The sequence below is a fragment of the Kogia breviceps genome, chromosome 15 (assembly GCF_026419965.1).
Source record: "Kogia breviceps isolate mKogBre1 chromosome 15, mKogBre1 haplotype 1, whole genome shotgun sequence".
NCBI lineage: Eukaryota > Metazoa > Chordata > Mammalia > Artiodactyla > Physeteridae > Kogia > Kogia breviceps.
The window spans coordinates 75,939,907-75,956,596 of NC_081324.1; positions in this window are offsets into that span (position 1 = coordinate 75,939,907).

A 16,690-nucleotide genomic window follows, 5' to 3' on the forward strand; every position below is an offset into this window, starting at 1 on the left:
CGCAGTTATTTTTTTTTTTTTTTTTTTTTTTTTTTTTTTTTTTTTTTTTTTTGCGGTATGCGGGCCTCTCACTGTTGTGGCCTCTCCCGTTGCGGAGCACAGGCTCCGGACGCACAGGCCCAGCGGCCATGGCTCACGGGCTCAGTTGCGCCGCGGCATGTGGGATCTTCCCGGACCAGGGCACGAACCCGTGTCTCCTGCATCGGCAGGCGGATTCTCAACCACTGCGCCACCAGGGAAGCCCCACGCAGTTATTTTTTAGTCGCATACAGTTTCTTTGTAATTTGTTGCTCGAGGAGAGGTGTGTCCAGGTGCGAGAATTGCAGCACTGCAGCAAAGGGTCCCAGGTCCCAGGCTGTCTCACTTCTGCAGTTACGGCGGCGGCTGGAGTGGACACCCGGGGGCAGCAGCCGCTCCTGCTCTGAGTCTGAGCGCTCTGCCTTTCCTTGTTAGCGTCCTGAAGCCCGCTCACGCCTCTCCACATGATCTGTTCGTTAAGTTGTCTTCCATGAAACCCTCTGGATGTACCAGCTGCTTCTCGCCAGGATCCGAAGTGACACACCTACTCAGGACCGGCTACATCATTTGCCCGGCCTGGTGCAAAGCAAACACGTGGGCCTCTTGTGCCAACGTTAAGAATTTCAGGGGACCTCCCTGGTGGCGCAGTGGTTAAGAATCCGCCTGCCGATGCAGGGGACACGGGTTCGAGCCCTGGTCCGCGAAGATCCCACATGCCGCGGAGCAACTAAGCCTGTGCGCCACAACTACTGAGCCTGCGCTCTAGAGCCCGCGAGCCACAACTACTGAAGTCCGTGCGCCTAGAGCCCGTGCTCCGCAACAAGAGAAGCCACCGCAACGAGAAGCCCGCGCACCGCAACGAAGAGTAGCCCTGCTAGACGCAACTAGAGAAAGCCCGCGCGCGGCAACGAAGACCCAACGCAGCCCAAAATAAATAATTTATGTAAAAAGAATTTCAAGTCTTCCAACATCAAGTGTTCGTATAAGGACAGGGCTCTAAGCATTGGGCACTTTGGAGTTCCCAAGGCTGTGTGCGCTCATCTGCGTAAACGGGAGGGATTTTCCGTGCCACGCCAAGGCTACACAGGCTGCAGGGAGGGATGGTTAAAGGCCCCACCAAGGCTTTTCGGCAGATTTACCTACTTGACATGCAGGCGTGCCTCCTTGAATAAGAGGAGAACAGCTAGAGGATGCCACTTGCCCAGGTAGGACAGCAAGCATGGGGTAGACCAGCAGTGGGTCCCTAACTCAAGCGGGGTTGGAGACACAGATCCTGCTGCGCTCCTGTCACAAGAGGAAGATCTGCCAAAGTCACTGGCCATGAAGACGTTGGTACGAACAGCTGATGAGAATCCAAGATGCGAGCTCTCGCTCAGTATCTGCCCTGTACTATGCTGAGCATTCAAATGCCTTCCAAGTTTGTCTAAACTAAATGGGTAACCCCATTTCAGAGATGGGAAAACTAAGGCACATCACTTCCCATCTGTGTACCTAAGTTCACACAGGCAGTGGAAGTGAGCCGTGACCTTTGAATGGATCCCCAATAAGAGTGTTTATTTAAAACTTATGGTTACCAGGGGGTACGGGGAGGAGGGATAAGTTGGAAGATTGGGACTGACATATACACACTAGTATATACAAGACAGATAACTAATGAGGACCTACTGTACAGCACAGGGAGCTCTACTCAGTGCTCTAATGGCCTACATTACATTCTTTTCCTATGGGAAAAGAATCTAAAAACGAGTGGATATATGTATAACTGATTCACTTTGCTGTACACCTGAAACTAACACAACATTGTAAATCAGCTACATTCCAAGAAAAGTTAAAAATAAAATAAATAGCAAATTATCTTTTAAAAAAGAGTGTTTGACTGCAATTACGTGCCACTTTGAGCTAGGATTTCACGCACTTCTAATCTTCACATCTCAGACGATAGTATTGCGGCAGCTTTGAAACCGTGACTTTCAAATCTGTTATCTACTGGAAACTTCGTTGGCGGATGGCCACACCCGCTGAGGTCAAAGAGCCATTACTGCGTTTGAACCAAGGCCAGGCTCCCTGTGAGCTGGCCTGCAGCTCCCATCCATGACCGCACTGCACGGACACTCAGGTGAGCCTTTTCTGGAGAGTCACAGGTGACTATGGCTCAAGGACTGCCCCCTGGCCGACAGCTGAGGTCCCCCCAGCTCTCCCCATTTCCCCTCACAGGCGCCTCTCCTAAAAAAAAAAAAAAAAAAAAGCCCTTGCCAGTCTAATCCTGCACTGGCATCTCTTTCTCAGAGGACCTAGATTAACACAAGAACTTATATCCATTTTAGAAGAGGTGTAAAAGGCTCAGAGAGGTTAGGCATTTGCCCAAGGTGACACAGCAAAACGATAGTTGAACCTAGAGTTTCAGACTCTAGAGCCTGTGGATTTTAGCTGTTCCGGTCAAAGCAATTCTGATTTTGCCCAAAACCATCCCGGCAAAAGTCTTTGCTCTTGGGTTGGCCAAGAAGTTCGTTCAGTTAGTGAATTCGTTGTTCAATAAAGTTCTTTGTGAAAATGTCTTTTAGTTTTACTTAAAAACCGAACACTATAACAATACAAGTGACAACATTTCTCAGTCTCCTGGGCGTTGGGAAACTAGCAAGTCAACTTCTAGAACTTAGGGCACTCTCATTTTGTTTACCAAGAGTGATTACTCAACGGAATCACCGACAAAGGTCACCCTTCACTTTTTGACTGGATTCTCAGGTGTGTTCTGAAACCAGCCTGCCCAGTGAGGCAAATGCTTCTTTAAGAATCTGTTTGGTGGCCGTCAGCCTAGATTCACCCGCCTATTATGAAACTAGGGAATAGCGCATAGAGAAAATAATGCACAGCCCAGATTTCTGCCTCCATGTTTTCTTTAACTGGACTATAGTTGCTTTACAGTGTTGTTAGTTTCTGCTGTACAATGAAGTGAATCAGCTGTATGTATACATATTTCCCCTCCCTCTTGGACCTCCCCCCGACTCCCCCCTCCCCCCCACCCCTCTAGGTCATCACAGAGCACCGAGCTGATCTCCCTGTGCTATACAGCAGCTTCCCACCAGCTATCTATTTTACACATGGTAGTGTATATATGTTCATCCTAATCTCCCAATCTGTCCCATCCTCCCCTTCCCCCCATGCCCACATGTCCATTCTCTACGTCCTCATCTCTATTCCTGCCCTACAAATAGGTTAATATGTACCATTTTTCTAGATTCCACATATATGCGTTAATGTACAATATTTGTTTTCCTCTTTGACCCACCTCACTCTGTGTAATTCAAAAAGACACATGCACCCCAATGTCCACTGCAGCACTACTTACAATAGCCAGGATATGGAAATAACCTAAATATCCATCGACAGATGAATAAAGATGTGGTAAATATATACAATGGAATATTACTCAGCCATTAAAAGGAACGAAATTGGGCCATTTGTAGAGTTGTGGATGGACCTCCAGAGATTTTTCATGGCCACAGATGCATCTGTGGATCTTTTTTAGATCCACAAGATTACAGAAGGTCCAAGTTTCAGGGTCAGAAACAAGGGGTTTGAACTAGAAAGATCTAAAGTTTAGTGGTTTTCCCCCCTCTTGTGTTCCAGAAGGGTAGCTGAAACATTGCATCTCATTGCATGTTAAAAAATCGTAGCCTGAATGACCGTCTTTCCTCCACCCCCGCTATTGAAAGTCCAAACAAGATTCCACTTAGAAGGAAGCAAGATACAGCTATGCAGCAATGTAGGATGATCACCAGAAATAACTAAGTGAAGAGACCAATGTACAGTTGGAATTTGTAGCTTGCTCCTACTTATATGTAGGAAGGGATCTTCCTGTACAAGGAAGACTTCGGGATATTTCTATCTCAGCAGTGCAGGCCAGGAGAAGAATTTCATTATGCAACACTGCTTTGGGAATTTTACCATGCATGTCTATTACCTTGACAGGGTTTAAGAAATTAAACTTTTTCCTAATAAATACTAGGATGTATTTGGGCAATTCAACCTTCAAGTGTATCCAAGTGTGTAATTGCCAAGTGTCTAATACTGGCCAGAGTCGACCAAAACCCATCACCCGCCTGACACGGAAAGAGCCCTCCATTCTCATTCTTTGGGATGCACATATTTACCTGGGCTTGAGGGGGGGGGGGCGGTTTCCAACCGGCTATTGGCCCTGCTCTGGGTCTAAACATCCTGTGTTCATTTGCCATCTCACAGTTGCAGCCGTTTCCAAGGGATTAGGACTCTCACCTTTGGACCTTCTCACACCCTGCTAGGTGTGTTCTAATCATCACAGCAGGCCCCGGCTGTCATGCCTCATTACTTAAATATATTATCATGACCTGGCCTTGGCCAGTATGGTGGGATTAAAGCAATAAAACTATATGGACAAGTTGCCAGCATTAGGCCTGTTCTTACCCAGAAGTGCCGTGGGTAATGGCACACAGCTGCTGCTCCAGACACCAGGCCTCCCACCCCCCACTTCCTCTCTGCACACCCCCTGCCCAGTTGCAAGGCAGCTGCTTCTGCCCTCTATCAGCGGGACATTGGATTGGTCCAGCTCCGAGAGCCCTTGGCAACTAAGATCCTCGAGATGGAGATGTGTTACTTAGCAACGCACAAGCTTGGGCTTCTCCAACTCCCAAAGGTCCTAGGGAGAGCGCATCTATCCTTATTACTATAGCTACCACTTGTATAAGCAGCATACTAGCTTCCTTGCATACCTACTTATTTCTAACAGCTCTGCGAAGCATAGATTCATACTTATTTCTAACAGCTCTGTGAAGGATATATCAGTCCTACTTTTGAAAAGGGGGTGAGGGAGGAGCGTGGCATTGCTCAAAAGGTCGCAATATTCATATTGCATCATATAGCTAGTCAAGGCAGAGCTAAGACTTAAACACTGGTTCACCTAAAGTCCCTGCTCTCGGCAATTACTCCATCCACTCCCCACTCTCAGTCGGCCCCTCAGTGCACTGATGTTACATTAGTTTCATGTGTTCTTGCATCAGGTGACTTCTCGTTTGTGCTTTATGGCATCTGCAGATCTATAGCATTCATGCCTAAAGTGGTAGGACAGAAGTGTTTTCCATTTTACTTTTAATATAACTCATTGCCGTGCGAGGAATAGCAATGTTGGCTCCCAATTTTGTGGGATGTTAGCTTTCTAGAAGAATTTAGGAAAGGCGTGATGGCGCTTGGCTAAAGCAGACATCAATTATAGCCAGGTATGAGGAGTGTGTAGGGTGACCAACCATTTCTGCTTGCCTGAGATGTGGACTGTGTCAAAACTGGGTGAGTCACAACAGGGAAGATCGGTCACGCTGCATGTGACCTGGAGACTTGAGAGAAGGGGAAAGAAGGGTCAGGATAAAGATGGAAGAATGAACATTTCAAGGGCAGGCATTGCGGTCCATTACTGGACGTGTACTGCGTAGGTAAGAAGATAGGTAACTTACAAGGGAAAGCTAGAATAGAATCTGTAGCACCCCTACATGTTCTAGCTCTTCACCTCAGTCTCCTTTAGTCACCATCAGGAGCCCAGGACCTCAGATGTGAACACCGTACATGGCTATGAACCAAACCCAAGATGGGGGGCTGTTGAGTGAGTGAAGTGTACTTGGTACTTGGATAAAAAGTCAGAATGTTCCTCAATGTCCCTCAGTTATGGTACATCCATGGCTATAGCATTTAACAGATTAGACCTCTGACAACATTAGTTAACTTGATATACAGTTTATGAAATTTATTAGAGATCGTAGATTAAATTTCCTCATTTTGATCATTGTATTGTGGCAGAAGAGGTTATACTTATTTTTAGGAATTGCACACAAGGATATTTGAGAGTAAACGGACATATCGGGCTCCAGTTTCCTCTGATGGCTCCGAGAAAAAAAAATCTTCAGAGAATATAAAGCAAGGGGGGCAAAATAGAAACAGTTTGTGAATCAGGGTAAAGGGTACATGTGAATTCTTTGTTATGTTCTTACAGCTCTTCTGTAAGATTGACGTATCAAAATTGCAAAGAATAAGCTGCACGTTAGCAGTTATAGAAGAATCCCATTTTTTGCTTCATGCTAATAGGAATTCTAAGTAGAAAGCCGTTATGGATTTTCAGCTTTTAGCAGTGGTTGTCTCAAGGATGAGGATTCTGAGACCAACTTTCCATGTTATGAATTGAACTGTATAGAATACATGAGTTGTATAAATAAGGTGTGTTTTGTTTTGTTTTGTTTTGTTTTGTTTAGAGGAAGCACAAGGAAACCCCACCCTTTAAGATACCAGTCACACACTCAGGTCTCAGACTTGGACTCACAACCTTAACTTCTACCTCGTGATCCAAGGCCTGTGCTCGAGAAACTCGAGGGCTGCCTGGAGGAGTTTCATCCACTTTCCTAAAGTTTGGTACTTGGCCACTCGCTCACTCTAGACCAGTGGGCTACAGCCTCGGACTCATTTCTGTTCCCAGGAGGACTCTTTCCAGAAGTTCTTGGTCTTGTGTTGAGGAAACCACTTACCGTCACTTACAAGAACCCAACTCATAGCAAACACAAGGCAGGCAGCATCAGGTCAGAGCGCGGGCTTGGAATCCAGTGGACCTGGAACTCCGTGCTGCTTCTGCCATTTCCTCCCTGAGCTCAAAAGCACAAGCTGGTTTTCTCCACTCTAAAGTGGAGATGTTAAAACCCACCCCACGTCTTCTGGATTACAGAGACGAGACACCAGCTCGATGCATACCATGTAATAGTAGTGGCTATTACCAATATTGGGCTATCTTGTGGGTCTTGGCTCCTGGCATCAGGATGATCTTGCCCTTTCTGAGTGGGCTTGAGTTTCACTTATAACTAGTATCAGTCTCTGTAGACTACACTTTGCTTTTGGTCAACAGGAAGCTTGGGACCAAGTTTGTAGCCCTTGCTGAAGGTGTCTACAGGAGCATTTATGTGTGCTTCACTTACCCTAGCTTTAGTGTGTTTTACCTTCACTCCACACATTTATTTGGAATTTTTTTTTCGAGCAGAGCAAGAGTGCATCGATGTATTGGAAGCGCTTGCCAAAGTATGAAGAAATAGCTGGCCATCTCCCACACCTCACCATTTCCAATCCCCTACAGGTTGGGTCACTGGTTACAGCCTGGCATGTGTGCTTTTCATAGCTTTCACTAGTTTCACAAGCCATAAAAATATATCTGAGTTTGGATTTATAAGAAAGGAGACATACTGAGTGTTTGGAAACCCAGTGTTCAACAGACAGAAGGTCTGGTAGAACAGCTGATTACTAGAAAAGTAGATCCAGCCCATCCTGAGCTGACACTATCAAACTGGTTAAGTTTCAGAGCCTATAGGTAGATAGGGAAATCCAGTGAGAAGTCCACAGACACGAGATGAACTCCTATCATGCATTGCATGTCTCTGGTTGAGCGGTTTAGCTTCTGAGCATGGTTATATCTATAAAAATATCACTAAACACCCCACCCTAAGGTTATCATGAATCTCAAAGGAGGTAACGTTTTAAGAGCTAAGACAGTCCAGTCTGTACCAAGAACTGTACCAGCAGACCCTTGGCTAAGGGTTCCTAGTAAGAAACACAAATGGAAAAGGTTGGTCTACCCAACTTGACTGGAGAGATTTAACACAAGAAAACAAGCTGAAACAACATCTCAGACACAGATGGGAAAGACTGCAGAAAATGGTCTATTAGGAGAGAAATAGAAACCACATTGCTGGAGTTGTTTTAAAACGAGCAGCCTAGAGAACATCGTGGAAGTTCACCTTGGGCCCTGGGAGCAGGGGGTGTGGGGCGGTGGGTGGGGCCCCAGCCTCTCCCAACTCTTATTCTGCTTTAAGAAACTCTCAGTGGTGCTTAGAATTAGGTCAGGTGGTGTGTTCAAACCGTTAGCCTTATTCATTAGGAGGTGACGTATTAACTAAGACATCCCTGCCTGTCATGGGGGTTCATAATCATCCATCAGGGAATTAAGAACAGTCCAAAGTGCGGACCAAACTCTTGAGCCAGGTTGACTTGGAACTTGAGTAGGGGTGAGGTGGAAGTGGGAGGGTGGTCAATGCTCCAGTCCTTAGCCTAAGATCTGGACCTCACTCAAGAAGTTCTCATTGGCCAGACCTTCCTACTTGAGGAGCCGTCGATTTCAGAGAACTGCACTGCCCCCGAGTCAGTTCTATGACTCACCCCCAGATGCTGTTTGCTGTCTACAGCCCACTGCTGCTACCACCACTGCTGTCATCTGTTTTTCTGGCCTCTTCGTGTGGGCTCTCCCACCCACTCTCCACTTCAGACGGGCCTCCTTCCAGCCCTGCCTGCTCTGTCTAAAGTCCTCCCTCCTCACCATCTGCTGGTTGAGCCCTCCGCATCCTTCCATGGCAGCTCAAGGGTGCCTCCCATAGTTCTGTGAATTCTCATAGGTCAGATCCCCTGCTCATAGGCCCCTTAACACTACAGGCCTATCCTTCACAGACTTATCATAGTTATAGCTTGGAATCTGTCCGTTTCCCACTAATATGTAGGTGCTGAGAAGGCAAATATCCATGACCCAGTGAGCATACAGTGATGCTCAAATTGAACGAATGATTATTATGCGAATGTCAGAAGATTCAGGTTCTAGTCTCAAGGCTGCCATGAAGTATTTTTTTTTTAAACCAGGAGAGTCCCTGTAGGGTGATAGAAATGAGTGTCTTTCTATATAACTTTGGGTTCCAGGTGGGTTTCTGATGCCTAGGCTTCAATTTCCTAACTCTGAAGAGTCCGAGATGACAGCATGCAAAATCTCATGCCATTAGACCAGGGATATAGGAATAGATACTGCCATCTACCCTACCTACTCCTCCCACAAGGGCTCAAAGGAAGTTAGGCGCCCCGCACAGGTGATATAAGGCAAAGCAGTACAAGAAGAGCCAGGACTCAAAAGCTTCAGTACACAAATCCAACGCCGAGTTGGAGCACTGAATGGTATTTTCCTTAAACTCACTTTAGACCACAGTGGTTACTGTTCTTTTTCAGTCTGTGATCTGATCCCTATTTTGAGAGCAAAGAATGAGCCAGTGCAAATGGCTTGCACGGGGAAAGATGGAATCCAAGATCTTCTTTCCAGGGAGATTTAATATCCCACGAAGCTTCTCTCGCCAAGGAGGGAGGGCTGGGAATGAGACGAATGTCTGCGAAGGAGCTTGAGAGCTGAGTAAAGGCGAACCAAGAGCAAGACTGCCCTTAGGACTCCCATCTTGAAAGACGGTAAAGCTTCATACAGTGGGGTGACTAGGGAGACCAAAGGGTACTAACCGGAGGAAGAAAGTCAGGTGTGTGGAAGAAGACTCCAAGTGCTGGTGCCTCTGACCGGGGCTTGCCCTTGGAGCCCGGTTCTTTCAGCTGCAGAATTCAGAGTATTCAACAAGAAGGTGGCTTGGGGCCATCCTAGCTCGGCCTCTATAAGTTGCTTACTGTCACACTGGAAACATCCTCATTCTTTCCCTTATCAAAGGAAAGCTCTTCATGTTCCAGCACGAGGACCTCTTGTCTACCGTCCTCAGAGCCAACTAGCTGGCTGGTGATCCATAGTCATGATGCTTCACTAATGTTCTTTCATGGTTCCAGGATCCAATCCAGGGTACCATGTTGCATCTCACTGTCATGTCTCCATCCCCCTCCAATCTTTTGGTTGTTTCTCTTTTCCTTCCCCAAATCCCCAAAGAATTTAAAGAGGTATCACTAGGCCCGTAAGGATGAGCAAGTCAGTGAAGAATGGGAAATTTCCAGAAAAGGAGATGAAGGAATGGCATACCCACCTTGAAGAGTGGGGAAAGCCAAAACTAGTGTCTGCAAAGAGACATACGAGATGGACTGATCCACTCAGTAGGGCCTGCAGCCCCTGCTCCTGGGAAGGTGGGACAGAATAAGTGCTCTATAGTCACAGACTCAGCCATACACTCAGTCCTCTACCTCCACCACAGAGACCTGTACCCAATGAAGATTTAGTCTATTCTCTAGACGGAGTTTCCGCCAGGTGCTAGAACTCAAGGCACGGTGAAGAGCTCGATGCAGAAGCAAGAAGCAAAAAACTTAAACTGAGGGACTCTCTCCCTGCTCCCAGAACCCTCTCCCAGGTCATGCTTTAATCTCCACTGCTTCCTCGATCTAATTGTCAGCTCTCCACTCCATTTGGACTACATAGATGCCGCCTACAAGAGCTGGAGGTATCTTGTACATAGAAGCACAGCCTTCATAAACCTGAATTTGAACTTCACTTTCTTTTGCGGGTTGACCTTGTGAACTTCATTTGTGCAATGAGGATTTCCACCACCTACCTGGAGACTGAGGCAGATGAGCTCATAGTGTAAGGCACCTGGAGATCATCATGGACATTCAGTGGATCATTGCAGAAAACTACTTAAGCGCACAGGGTGAGAGTTGCCAACTCGAGCGACTAACACGCTTTTTGTGTTTCACCCTCACGTGTGTCTAGCCTCGATCTGACACTGACTATAGACTCATTGACAGATGCTCTAACACACGACTTCAGAACACACGCTGAATTTCAACGCATAACGCGGTTCTAGGGGGCCAAAGGCAACAATGTCGAGTTGGCTTAAGGTACCAAGTGGTGTGGCACTTTGCAACAGTGGTGCTGCACCCCAGTGACACTGAAGTCTGCACCTGAAGCCAGGAGATCTGCCTGGGATTAAAATTGTGGTTCATCCATAGTCAGATAATTGCCTGTTGTCTATTTTAGCACAAAATGCCTCTGATATTGAATATCCATAAGTCGGCAGGTGAATATCTATAATAGGTTGGTAGGTGCTACCCTTTGAAAGGTACAAAGTGTCTATTTTTCAGTGAGAGTGCAGTAAGTGTGGACTTGCAGAAAGCGCCCCCCCTTCTTTGTTTCTTTCACTGGAGCCCCTCGGGTATCTTTGCCTTTATGTTTCTTGTCTCAGTGCTTTTATCCCGTTCTTCCCATAGGTGTCTGGTAAAGCTCAGATATCTTATAAGTCCGGGTCAAGCACAATTCCTTGTGATGGTAGGGTCAAGCTGCTCTCCAGCCCTTCCCAACAGATCTTAAATACACACACTATTCAGAAGACACCCCCTGTAAAACGGGGTCAGGGATGGCCAAGAAAGGAAATTGTTCAAAGTCACACCGAGACAGGAATGGTAGTATTCAGGCTTAAACCTTAGCTCAACGTTTATGAACAGGTGGAGAAGGAGCAGTATCTTATCACCATAGAAACACGGCCTGGTGCTCTTGTGCTGAACAGGACAGTGCTAGATGCCAAGTGTCTGTCTGGGACTAGAGATATGTCACCCCGTGAAAAGAATTTCCAGACCGAACAACTGCTACCCCACAGCAGGGACCCTAGGGGAGGTCTTTCAGATTAGATTGACATCTTGTTTTTTGGTTTCACCGGCTCTCCTGAAGCTGTCCATCCCCTGCCCCCCTCCTGTTCTGTTATCAGCCTTGGGTTGGGGGCTGATATTAAAAGGGCTCTGATAAAGCTCCCTAAGTGGCAGCAAGCTGTAAACATTCCCACTGATGCCATTTGATTAACCTGCTGAGAAAATGCCTGAAGAAGGCCGTGGCTTGTCACTGAGAGGCAGGCAATGGTGCCACACAGAGAGCTGTTGAAAAGCACGTTGGCTGGGACCACCACAGTGCCGTTATATAAAGCGCTTGGCTCCAAGACAGAGGCCTCTGCAGCACTGCGTGTGCAGTCTGCCAGGTTGGCTGTGGGTTTATGGTTTGATAGACATATGCGATGCGGATGCATTCGTAGCGCAGATAAGTTAATGACCTATTAGTGGTGAGCAGGGATAGAGATAAAGCCGTTGTGCAAACCCTGCCCCACATTCCAAAGCCGCAGACAATTTGGTTCAACGCCCTGGTTAGATCCCATCCAAAGAGCTTCCCTATTAGGTTGCAGTTTCTAGATGCCCATCTATTTAGAGGGTATAGGATGAGCTGTAGAGGGAACCAGGATTAACCATTTGTGGAACTCACAGAATCTTTAACCATCACCTGAACTAACTTACTCAGGTAAAAGGAGCCTAAATATTAAACCAAATTCAAGTTTTTCTCCTAACGTAAAATAAGCCTCATCCAGACATTATCTTGCAAGGAATTCTGCTTAGAAATAGACTTGGCATATGTACATATATGTGATTTAGGGAGAATATAGTCATCGGCTCAGGACGCATCAATAGGCAGGGCGGAAGGGATTGTGCTGGAACAATTAACTGAAATTGTAAGAGCTTTTGCCATAAGATGACAGTATTGGTTTGAATGTTCCAGATACCTTAGCAAAAGGATTCCAACTTCCTGGACAGTTGCCTGGTTGGTCTGCCCTTGGCTCCAATGAAGAGAGTATATTTGCAGTGGGGTGTATATTGTCCTTTCTGGAAGGCAATTTGGCAACAGCTGGTAAGACTTATGTACAACACATTCTAGCAGTCTCACTTTGGGGATTCCATCCCGTAGTAATAAGTAAAACACCAGTTCACAAAGACAGACATGCGACAATGTTTATTCAGCATGATTTAGGGATCCCCCCAAAGCAGGAAAGGAACTCCCTAGTTTGGCGACTGGGTGAGTTAGTTATGGCCTATTATGCACTACTGAAGGGACTGAGCCATAGCCCATGGACTTAGATTTTTCAAACATGTATTAGGAAAGCCACTCAACCATGCTGTCTACAAGAAACTCGCTTTTCAGACTAAGATGAAAAGTAACGGGATGAGGCTATACCATGCTGACACTAAGAAAGGTGGAGCAGCTCTTTCAAAGAGAAAGATTCTGAGCAAGTTAAAGGATAAAGAAGATCACAACAAAATTAAGGGATCCACTCTAACGATCTGCGTACACATATAACGTCAACATGTGAAGCGCAGTGACTTATCCATTTTCTCTTTGCAGTTCTTTCTAGTTGGTGACTTCAACGGCCCTCTGTCGGAGATTGACAGGCCCAGCAGGGCAGGAAAGTCAGTAAAGATAGTTGAACTAACTAGCACCAGTCCACCACATCTAAAGGAAAATGTACTCTATAAATGTTCAACAGTGGGCTTCCCTGGTGGCGCAGTGGTTAAGAATCCGCCTGCCAACGCAGGGGACATGGGTTCGAGCCCTGGTCCAGGAAGATCCCACATGCCGCAGAGCAGCTAAGCCCGTGCGCCACAACTACTGAGCCCAAGTGCCACAACTACTGAAGCCCGAGTGCCTAGAGCCCATGCTCCGCAACAAGAGAAGCCACCGCAATGAGAAGCCCGCACAACGCACAAAGAGTAGTCCCCCACTCGCCACAGCTAGAGAAAGCCTGCACACAGCCACAAGGACCCAACGCAGCCAGAAATAAATAAATGTATTTTTTTAAAAAAATGTTCAACAGCACTAATACTTTCCTCCAGGTTCACATGGAACATGCACCAAAATAGACCACATTCTAGGCTACGGGAAAGCCAGGCTCAGAGAAGTGACAGATCCACCCCCCCCCCCTTCCCTGCCATCAATGGTAGGGCATGTGCTTTTTTGGTTGTATGTATAATGAACATGAAAATAAGTGGGTGCCTACCTTCTAGTATAAGCCCTCAGAGAGGACACTGACCTAGGATTGCATGTCCATGTAGAGCACCTGTAAGTGTTCCACTTTAGGGTTCTCCATATGTAAAGACCTGAGTCAGGGGTCAGAGACGAGAAGGTCAAGCCATTGCCTCCTGAGTTTGAGGAATGGGGCAGGCAGATTTTCCCCGTTAGGAGGCTGGAGATTTGCTCTGGAGTCACTCACTCTTTCGTTAGGTACTAGAAAGGCAGTAGCTTTTTCCAGACCCTCCCCACAACACTGTCCTTTTACGGGGTAACAGGTATTAGTGACCCTGCCTACCCACAGCCCCTGAGAACTGAAACTGCTCACATCCCAGCCCCCACCAACCAGGAGGCCATGTTTTTGTACCATGTGACTTTGCTTTCCGGGGGCTCAGCTGATTGGCCTGAGGCAGCCACCTGACCCTGGAGCAGCTTGCCTATTGGCTGGCTACTGACTCCTGGGACCGAGGTATAAAGGGAGGGGCTGGGTTAAACCGTAGGCATATTTGAAACGAAGATGAAATAAGCCAAGTCGGCAAGAGGGACAGATGCCAAAAGGTTGTTTAGATACGGAATTAAGGTGAGACTTGAAGCCTAGAAGGCTCCAAGAAGCCAGGTCTTCAAGCCACTTTATTTTGTAATCCAAATGCCCACCTGTGCCTTCAACACATGATCCTTCATGCCTGGGATTCGTTGAGGGAGGCCCACAGAAGGGGAGAGAACACTACACACTCCTGGGTTCATACATCCAGGGTTGATGGCTGGATTCAATCCCCCTGTAACCGTTTTGAAGTCAGTAGGCATTTATTCCCCTTACATGTAAGCCGCCAAGGACCAGGGTCTGGTGGCTCCTAGAAAGTCACCATTTGGGGAGCACAGAATTATGGCTGCCTTCTACCCTGTGGACCAAGACATAGTAAAGCATGTTGTACATTGTAAGGGCAAAGAGGATGGAGAAGGAATCTCACATGTGATTCGTGGGCAAACAAGTTGGGTTTCTGCAGTGATTTAGAAGTCCACACTGGGACAGAACTTGAGTACCTCCCCAGACTAAGTACCTCCCTTGTGCTGACACTGCATTTACTGGCTTTAAGACAAGCATGGGGTAACTCGTGACTCCACTTACATAACTTCTGAGCCTTAGTTCTTCATCTTTAAAATGGGCATGTAGTTAAGACCTTAGGGCTATGGAGACAGGGAATTCATATGAAGTAGCTAACAGCACAAGACATCTGAGCGTTTATGATGTGAACTTCCGTAAAACCTTGGGCCCTTTATAGGCTATCACATTATCTTATTCTGCTCCCCTCCAGGCCAGAGCAGCTCCTTATGTATAAGCAGCATCCTGTCTCACTGTGCCCCACCAACGACCACTAAGGCGCTTCGCATGTAAGGGCTCAAATAGGTACTAATCGAGTGTCTGCTTCTACAGGGCATGGATGGGTCTTCAACCCACTGGAATCTAGAGATTACCCATTTAAGGATGTATTGGCAGAAAGTCAAGCCAATGAAGCAATGCAGTTGTAAAGTAAATGGGGCAACACACAATGAATTAAGACAAACTGACCTTTAAGATCGTCCCTCACAGCCTAGGCCCAAAGGAAGTATGTACTTTTCGTTGCTTCACTGCGTGTCCATCCTATAGACCATTCACACACGTAATTATATTTAAGTTATACAACTCGCCCTGCTTCGCAGGTGGAGAAATAAAGGACACCACCCAATACTCCTGTGAGTGCTAGTAGCTGAGCAATGTTGAGAGGTTGCCCCAATGGAACACATCCAACCTGCAGAAGAGGTATCTGTAAGGTTTCAGAGACCAGAATTAACTTGACATTTAAAGTTGGAGTGCACAAAATCGAGTTCTAGCTCCCTTTGAAAATGAGGGGTGAACTGGCAACACTGGGTCTGCATTCTCACATGACCTCAGAGCTATCTAGAGAGCCCAGCTCTGGTCTAAGATGGATTTACTCCTGGCCAAGCCCCAAGGATGATCAAGATTTGAGGTATGACTACCAAATGTAAAATAGATAGTGGGAAGCAGCCGCATGGCACAGGGAGATCAGCTAGGTGGTTTGTGACCACCTAGAGGGGTGGGATAGGGAGGGTGGGAGGGAGACACAAGAGGGAGGAGATATGGAGATGTATGTATATGTATAGCTGATTCACTTTGTTATAAAGCAGAAACTAACAACACTGTAAAGCAATTATACTCCAATAAAGATGTTAAGATTTGAGGTATGTATTGATAGAATACCCACCTATAACGTTAAGCAATATGTGAAGTTTTTTTTTTTTTTTTTGGCCGCGCTGCATGACATGCAGGATCCTAGCACCCCCTGACCAGGGGTTGAACCCGCACCCCCTGCGAGTGGAAGCACAGAGTGTTAACCACTGGACCGCCAGGGAAGCCCCCCACACTTGAAGTCTTAGTATGTTTAGGAAACCCTCTTCCTCTATACACTAGTTTAGAGAACTTTTATATATCTTTCTTCAAAAGGTGGTTATTGTAATTAGAGCCTTTCAGTTACCTGGTTATCCAGGGTACATCTTTACTTCCATCTAAAGAGCAAGATGTCTTTTTTTTTTTTTTTTTTTTTTTTTTGAGCAATGCTGTAGCTAGAGATTGTATCCCAAGCCACCAATACACTTTGACAGTGACCTCCGACACTTGTGAATGGGAGCCCATGCTCCAGGAGTAATTATGACGTCTGGGTTAGCTTTGTTTCCTCTACGAGCATTCGTCGAGGTTATTTCAGCAGAGGGTTCCCCAGGACAGCACTTTCAAGATTGAGGAGACCTCGCACAACTTTAAGGCTCAAACCTAAGTTTTCCCCCTTGGAGGGAGAAATGGGGAAGAATGCACCATCTAGTCACGTCAAACGATGTTCTAACACCCGCTCTGTGCCAACCACTGGTCCACGTGGGGTCAGGGGAACAGCCGGGAGTCCCGACTGAGACCCTTGCAGAACTCAGTCTCGTTAGAGGCAGTCACGCCTACAGATTCAACTGTTAAGTCACTGGGATACACGAGGCTTTCCTAGGTAAGGAACTAGTGTCACTTAC